Raw genomic sequence first — 7,809 nt, 5'->3', positions numbered from 1 at the left:
AGAGGGTCCATATCTCTGGGCTTTTGCTCTTTTATCTGATTATTGTTTCTGTGCAGATTTAAAGAGACTGAGAAGGAACAAGACTTTAGGGATAGTCAATTAGCAGGTGGTCTAGATTGTGACCTCTTTTAAGGAACAGAAGGGCATTGCAATTAGGAAAGGTTGCTAACCTTACATATTTAGATCAAATGAAGTTTACTAAATTGACTGTAATCAAAACAAGTTTGTATTCTTTTTCCTAAATGAAGCTGACTAAATGCATTTTGTGTGCATAGGAACTTCCTGGTATGGGTGGTGGTGGTCGAGTGGTCAAATATGGAGTCTCTCTCTTGGCTTTTGATGTTGTTGTTATTCAGTAGTTTTAGTCTCCAATTCTTTGTGACCCTATTTAGGGTTGTTTTAGCAAAGATACTGAAGTACTTTGTCATTTCCTTCTCTATGTCATTTTATAGATGAGGAAACTGAGACAAACTGGGTTAAATGACTTGCCCAGGGTGACACAGGTAGAAAGTGTTTGTGGCCATATTTGAACACTTTTCTCCCTTACTCTAGCCTGGAGTTCTATCTATCACATCATCCAGCTGGTTCTCTGTCAGCTAGGGAATATAAGAGGCCAGTCCTCACAGAGAAGAAAAAAATAAATGTCTTTAGAAAAAAATCGTACTGTATTTAGAAATGCTTGTCTTTTGTAGTGATAACCCTAACATCTGGCACATGTGAATTAAATAGAGATTAGGCCTGTTTGTTGCTCTATCATTTCCTCTTTTTTCTTTTCTCTTATATCATTTTGGTGACTGGCAGTGATGAATATGTCCAGTGCTCATGGCCTCAGAGAAGGCATAACAAAAAATGTTAAAAAAAATAACACCACAATGGCTGTACTGAATGCCATGGAGTTTCATTATAACAATATCTGCCTATGTGAGAAAAGAGAAATGAACATAAATTGGGTCAGAATTGTACTTCACCCAAAGGATTTAATCTTCTAACCGCAATTGAAATCCTACATTAATGAATTGCATTTTAACTTTCTTTGAATATAAATATTTCTATGTCCCAGCTGACAGCCCATTCTTTTAGTCATGAAAATCTAAAGTATTAACTGAATGAGACTATATGCATAACAGATATGCCATTTACAACTCTCTCTTCGTTTAGTGGTTAGGCCTTTAAATGAAGATGCTGTCTTTGGGTTATTCTATTTGAGTACAGCCCCTGAATCTGAGTCTGTATAATATTATATAGGATCCTAGATCTGATATTGGAAAAGAACTTTTAAATACTAAACAGTTTCACCTCTCATTTTCAGAAGAGAAAATGGAAGTCAAGGGAAATAAAGTTACTTACCAAGGCAAGTATGTATTAAGACTGAAATGTGAAACTAGGTCCTCAGATTCTGAATTCAGGGCTTTATTGATCACACAATGGAACCTGTCTGAAATTTTGATTTTGATATTTTATACTTTACTCTTAAAATACCAAATATCAAATTTTGATGTTTTACTCCTAAAAGCAGTCTGTAAGGCCCAACTTCCCTTAATGATAACTTTATAGAATTCAGGTGTGGGGAACCTGTGGCCTTGAGACCACATGTGACCTTCTAGGTCCTTGGGTACAGTCTTTTGACTGAGTCCAAGTTTTATAGGACAAATACTTTTATTAACAGCATTTGTTGAACTTAAGAACCTAGAGGGCTACACATGGCCTCAAGGCCCAAGGTTCCTCTCTCCTGGTCTAGAGAGTGGCCTGATGTTTTTGGTGGCATCAGTCAACTTTCTTCCCATTGTAGGAAGGAGATATAAAAGAAGCAAGAGAAAAAAAAAGGAAGTGAAAATATAGGAGACAACAAATTGGGGAGAGCCGAATTATTCACTTGCAACTTAAGAGTTTCCATCAAAGTTGTTTCATCTCACCATTCATAAGACAGAAAATGATAGCTGCATGCTTAGGCATGTTCATGTGAATTTGGATACTCTCACATGAATCATTTCACTGATCTCAGCAGTAATGATTAATTTTGCACTTGAGGGCACAGTCATTTTTAAATTTTTTTGCCTTGACAATCTCCTTTTCCTTAGCCCTTGGGCACATAGATATTCCTGAACCTCTGTGCTCCTATACTTTATCATCATTCAGATCATACCTTGCTGCAGTGAGTTACTGTTACACAATTGCATATAGCATGCAATATGAATTAAGAGGGCAATATCTTTTCAGTAACTCACATTTAAGCTTCACCCAGTAGGAAGGTATTGTGAGAAGTGACAACCTTATTATTATCCTTTCCCCTTTCCTACTTCAAGGCATGTGCCAAAGGGATGTTCCAAAATAACAAATTACATTCATGATAATTTGGTAAAAATGCCAACTAGACTATAAATGCTCAGAATTTTTCTAATAAAAACCAAGGAATTGAAACAATCTCTTTAGATTAGATACAGTTAGACTTTTTAGCCTTCTATACCTACTTTAAACTGCTAATAAATACTTCTAGGAGGTCAGCAATCTTGGCAGCTGAACTTTGAAACATTTTTTTTTCCTTTTTCTTATGCTGTTGCCAACCTAAACCTAAACCCTGGGGAAATTTGAACATCCACCCCCTTTATCCATGACAAGGTGCCTTCAACCTTACTTCTCTTAATTTAGTGCCTAAGTGAATGTTAGGTTCAGCTCTATATCTTCACTTTCCTTGATTTCTTCAAGTTTCAGCTAAAGTCCCACTTTTTGCAAGAAAACTTTCCTGATACTTCTGAATCTTAGTAACTTGCCACTGAGATTATTTCTAATTTATCCTATATGTCTCTTATTTGTACATTTTTTTTGCATGTTGGGTTGCCAGTAGACTGCTAGCTCCTTGAATGCAGGGTGTATGTACATACATACATACAAATGCCCATATACATACATACACACATGCATATATATATATATATACACCCACACACACACACAGATGTCTATACATATATATTGCTATTCTTTGAGTTCAAAAACTCATCTATGTGAGTTTCCTTATTGGTAGAGATTAGTGAGTGAGGGGTGAGGCACAGTTGATGAGACCAGAGGAGAGGAAAGCTCTAGTCTCTTCAAGTCACTTTAGTTCTCTTGAGTCTCTTCAGGCTCTGAAGTCAATTTTGGTGCTTCCGGTCTTCAACTTTGAGAGAGAAGATGGTTAATGATAACCCAATTTCAGGTTACAAGAGAAATAACAGGACCCTGGGAATAAGTCGACATGAAAAGGGTTAGCAGTATTCATCATGCCCCTATGTCCAGCTATAATATATAAATAAAAATACTAGAGATTTCAGGGAATTTCCACTTGGATGAGATCTGGGATTCAGTTGAACTAAATTATCTTGTTCCCAATGGGACATATTCTCCTATGTACATTTTCTCTGACTTCTAGTTTCCTACCAAATTGGAAAAATGGCTTTATTTGCTACTTTCAGTATGTGTTCATCTTTGAACTTGTATTTTGTGGGAAGTGAGTCAAGCTTTGTAGGTAGTGGTCAGGATTTTTTCCTATTATGAATATCTATCAGAAGTTTAGCATGAATGTCAAAACTATATCCCCTACTCTAACAATATTTGAGGGAACACATAGATATAATTCAAGCCTTGCACCCCCTTTCTCTGAGGAGCTCAGAGAGGCCAAACTTTAAACCCAAACTTGTTGCTTCCCCTCCTTGCAGGAATTAATGTTGCCCTTGGAGAGAGGTTCGAGAAAGGAGGCTAGAGATGTCTCCTCTACCTCCCTTCAAATCATACAATGACATTCCCCATGCAACATATGAGGGACAGCTGTGCTATATTTGTATACCCCATTTCTGGCATAGTATATGCCATAGTATTTATTTTGAAGCATTATTTAAGTTATTTTGAGGGAAATTTGGGAACACTTAGGTGAGTCCCTGCCTTTTCTCTGCCATCTTATTGTTTGTCACATAGTAAACACAATAATAAAATTCTGTAACAACATAATAAAACTTTTCTAAGGAATCAAATAAAAGTAAAATAATGCCAGATGACATGCTTTGGTCAAGTTGGAGAGATGCAATGTTGTAATATTATTTTATCCAATCTTATACTATTTTTATTTTCTAAAGACCCTTCCAATACTCCCCAATTGCCACACCTTTAACCTCTTTCAAATGCTCCTTTTGCCTTCCCACTCTTTGGAAGGAAGCAGAAGCAAATTTATTTTATAGAAAAGGGGAAAAAAGGTGAGTTAAACTCTGGCATCTTTGTCTATGAAAGGGAGGGAGGGAGACAGAGAGAAAGAGAGACAGAGGAGGGGCAGAGTCAAGATGGAGGAGTAAAAGCAGGACCTCCCTGCTGCTTTGGCTCCCACCTTCCCCAATCCATGTAAAAAGGGGACTCTAAACAAACTTTGCAGCTGCAGAACCGACAAAATGACACAGAGAAGGTAACCTCCCACTCAGGACAGCCTGGCAGACTGACAGGAATTGGCCAGTGCAGCACTCTGGTAGCCGAGCCCAGCCCCACACGAAGGCTTTAGCCCCAGGGTGGTCCTGACCATCCACCAGCTGAAGGAACTCCAGATCAGCAACAGCTGTGACCTTTTCCAGTTTTATCAATACATAGATGCAAAGGACAAAGAGAGAGGTCAGTGCAGTCTGGACTTTGGGACCCAGTAAGTGGGAATACATGGCTTTTGCTCCTCTGATGATAAGCCTCTGAGATGCCTGCACAGCCAGCCAGTGCCATGTGGCAGTTTCAGCTCCTGGCCTGCATAGTGTAGGGGGAGCAAGCACAAGTCTGAGGGGTAATCGCTCTTGCTTTAACCTGCTTGGATCTGGATTGCAGTCTGGGGTGGAGGTCCTGGGGTATGTATCCAGCTTTCCACAGTGTGTGGAGACCTCAGAGAGGGCACCCATCTAATACCTCTGGCAGCTGAGAAAACCCCAGAATTTGGGATGAAAGCTCCCCTGTCTGATGGCAGAGTCCTACTGTGGCAAAAAGCCCAGGGGTCAAGTGACTGAGGGGTGACATGACCAGGCAAAGGAAACAAAGTAGACAGAAGATTCCAACATTAGACTACTATATTGGGGACAAAAAGGAGCAAAGCATGGAACAGGAGGAAGACAGTGAAGTCAGAATCCTGCACCAAAAGCTTTGAAGGAAAATATGAGCTGGTTACAGGCCATAGAGAATGTTAAGAAGCAGATAAGAGAATTGGAGGAAAAACTGGGAAAAGAAATAAGAACAATGCAAAAAAATTATGAAATGAGAGTCAACAGCCTGACTGAGGAAAATAACACCTTAAAAAACAGACTGACTCAAATGGAAAAAGAGGCTCAAAAAGTCAATGAGGAGAAGAATGCCTTAAAAAGCCAAATTTGTCTGATGGAAAAAGAATCTCAAAACTCAATGAGGAGAATCATTGCTTCAGAATTATATTGGAGCAAATGGAAGCTAATGACTTTATGAGAAATCAAGATGCTGTTAAAAAGATCCAAACAAATGAAAGAATAGAAGGCAATGTGAAATATCTCATGAGAAAAACCACTGACCTGGAAAATAGATCCAGGAGAGATAATTTAAAAATTATTGGACTACCTGAAAGCCATCATCAAAGTAAGAACCTAGAAATCATCCTCCAGGAAGTTCACAAAGAAAACTGCCTTGATGTTTTAGAAACAGGGTGCAAAAAAGAAGTTGAAAGAATCCACCTATCACCTCCTGAAAAAGATCCCAAAAAGAAAACTCCTAGGAATATTATAGACAGGTTTTGGAATTCCCAGATTAAGGAGAGAATATTATAAGCAGCCAGGAAGAAACAATTTGAATATTGTGGAAGCACAATCAGGATAACCCAGGATCTGGCAGCTTCTATACTGAGGCATCGAAAAGCTTGGAATATGATATTCCAGAGGTCAAAGGAGGTGGGATTAAAACCAAGAGTCACCTACCCAGAAAAACTCTGTGTCATGTTTCAGGGGAAAATATGGTCATTCAGTAGAATAGAGAACTTTCAAATATTCTTGCTGAAAAAAAAAAAAACAGAGTTGAATAGAAAATTTGACATTCAGATACAAGAAGCAAGAGAAGCATGAGAAGGTTAACAGGGAAAAGAAATCATAAGGAACTTATCAGAGTGTGATAGTAATGGCAATTAAAGATTCCCCTGTATTGGCTTGGTTTTCAAATTGATTGTGTTAAAACCCAGAGCTTGTTAATCCCACCTGTGGGATGGACTTGTTGATGTGAAAAGAAAGTCCTGAACTGGGAGGAGCTGGTGATGTAGATTTGGAGAGACAAGAGAGAGGCAGAAGAACTTTTTGGAGAGACAGTCCTGTTGTTGAAGAAGTCCTGGAACCTGGATTTTGGTTAAGAAGCCCTGAGACTGTCCTGCAGACAGAGAGTGAATACTGTCCACTGGTGAAGGACAGTGCTGTTGTTGCTGTCTTTCACCAGTGGACAAATCTGGCAAAACAACATCAAAACAGACAGACAAAGTACCAGTAAAACAGCCATGTCTCCTCAGTCCTTGGCAGCTCAGGGGGCAGGTCTCAAAAGTCCAGGGCAATTCAAAGTGTCCCCCAGCAATCCTTCTCAGTCTCTCTCTCTGCCTCCACGAGGTGCTGCTTCCAAAAAGTTCTTCTGCCTCTCTCTTGTCTCTCCAAATCTATGTCACCAGCTCCTCCCAGTTCAGGACTTTCTTTTCACATCAACAAGTCCATCCCACAGGTGGGATTAACAAGCTCTGGGTTTTAGCACAATCAATTTGAAAACCAAGCCAATACAGGGGAATCTTTAATTGCCATTACTATTACACAGAGTTGAACTATTAACATTCCTACATGGAAAAACAATAATTGTAACTTATGAAACTTTTCTCAGTAGTTGAAGGGAAAAGACATATATACATATATTTCTATATATGAGGGTATATGAGCATATGAATATATATGTGAATGTGTGTATATATGTTTACAGATATACATAGAGGGCATAGGACCAATTTAACAGGAAGGGATGATACTTAAAAGGTGAACTTAAGAGGTGAGAGAGGAATATACTGAGAGGAGATGGGGAGAGACAGAATGGGGTAAACTATCTCATATAGAAGAGGCAAGGGAAAATGGTTACAATGGAGGGGAAGAATAGGAAGGCAAAAGGGAATGGGTCAACCTTATTCCCATTGAATTTGGTTTGAGGAGGGAATGAAATACACACTAAATATGGTATCTCACCCTCTGGGAGAGTAGGGAGGGGAGGGGATGAGAGGAGGGATGATGGAACGGAGGGCAGGCTGGAGGGGAGGGAAATTGGAAGCACCCACTTTTGAAAAGGGATGGGATCAAAGCAGAGAATAGAACAAGTGGGAGGTGGGATGGAGGGGGGGAAATATAGTCAGTCTTTTACAATATATCTACAACGTTATTGTTTTGCATTAGCCACACATGTACAACCTATACTGAACTGCTTATCTTCCCAATAAGGGTGGGTGACAAGGGAGGAAGGGAATGAATCTGGAATTCAAAGTTTTAAAATAAAATATTCAAATATATATACTATTATTAATACTATTTTACATGTAATTGAGAAATAAGATATACAGGCACTGGGGCATAGAGATCCACTGGAAAAATCAAAAGGGGTATGGGAGAAAATATGGGAGAGAGCAGATTGGAGGAGGAGATATCCTGTGAGACTCCGTTTTTGGGGAGGTGGGTAGGGGAAAAACGGGGAGAAAATTTGCAACTCAAAATCTGGCAGAAATGAATGATGTAAATCAGAAGGTAATAAGCATTTGAAAAAAATAAAATGTGTAAAATAGCCTCC

The 7,809-nt window shown here is 39.1% G+C and overlaps 1 pseudogene; it reads left to right on the top strand.

Annotated features, from left to right (window-relative positions):
* Positions 1–7,745: 7,745 nt before the first annotated feature.
* LOC138155751 (probable ubiquitin carboxyl-terminal hydrolase MINDY-4 pseudogene) overlaps positions 7,746–7,809 on the top strand; it is an 8,343-nt pseudogene continuing 8,279 nt past the window's right edge.

The sequence above is a fragment of the Petaurus breviceps genome, unplaced genomic scaffold, assembly GCF_028583685.1.
Source record: "Petaurus breviceps papuanus isolate PSGF00001 unplaced genomic scaffold, PetGlider_PUasm1.0 98, whole genome shotgun sequence".
NCBI classification, from domain to species: Eukaryota; Metazoa; Chordata; class Mammalia; order Diprotodontia; family Petauridae; genus Petaurus; species Petaurus breviceps.
Note: the sequence above shows the minus strand (reverse complement) of the source record. Positions and strands in the feature narration are given on the sequence as shown.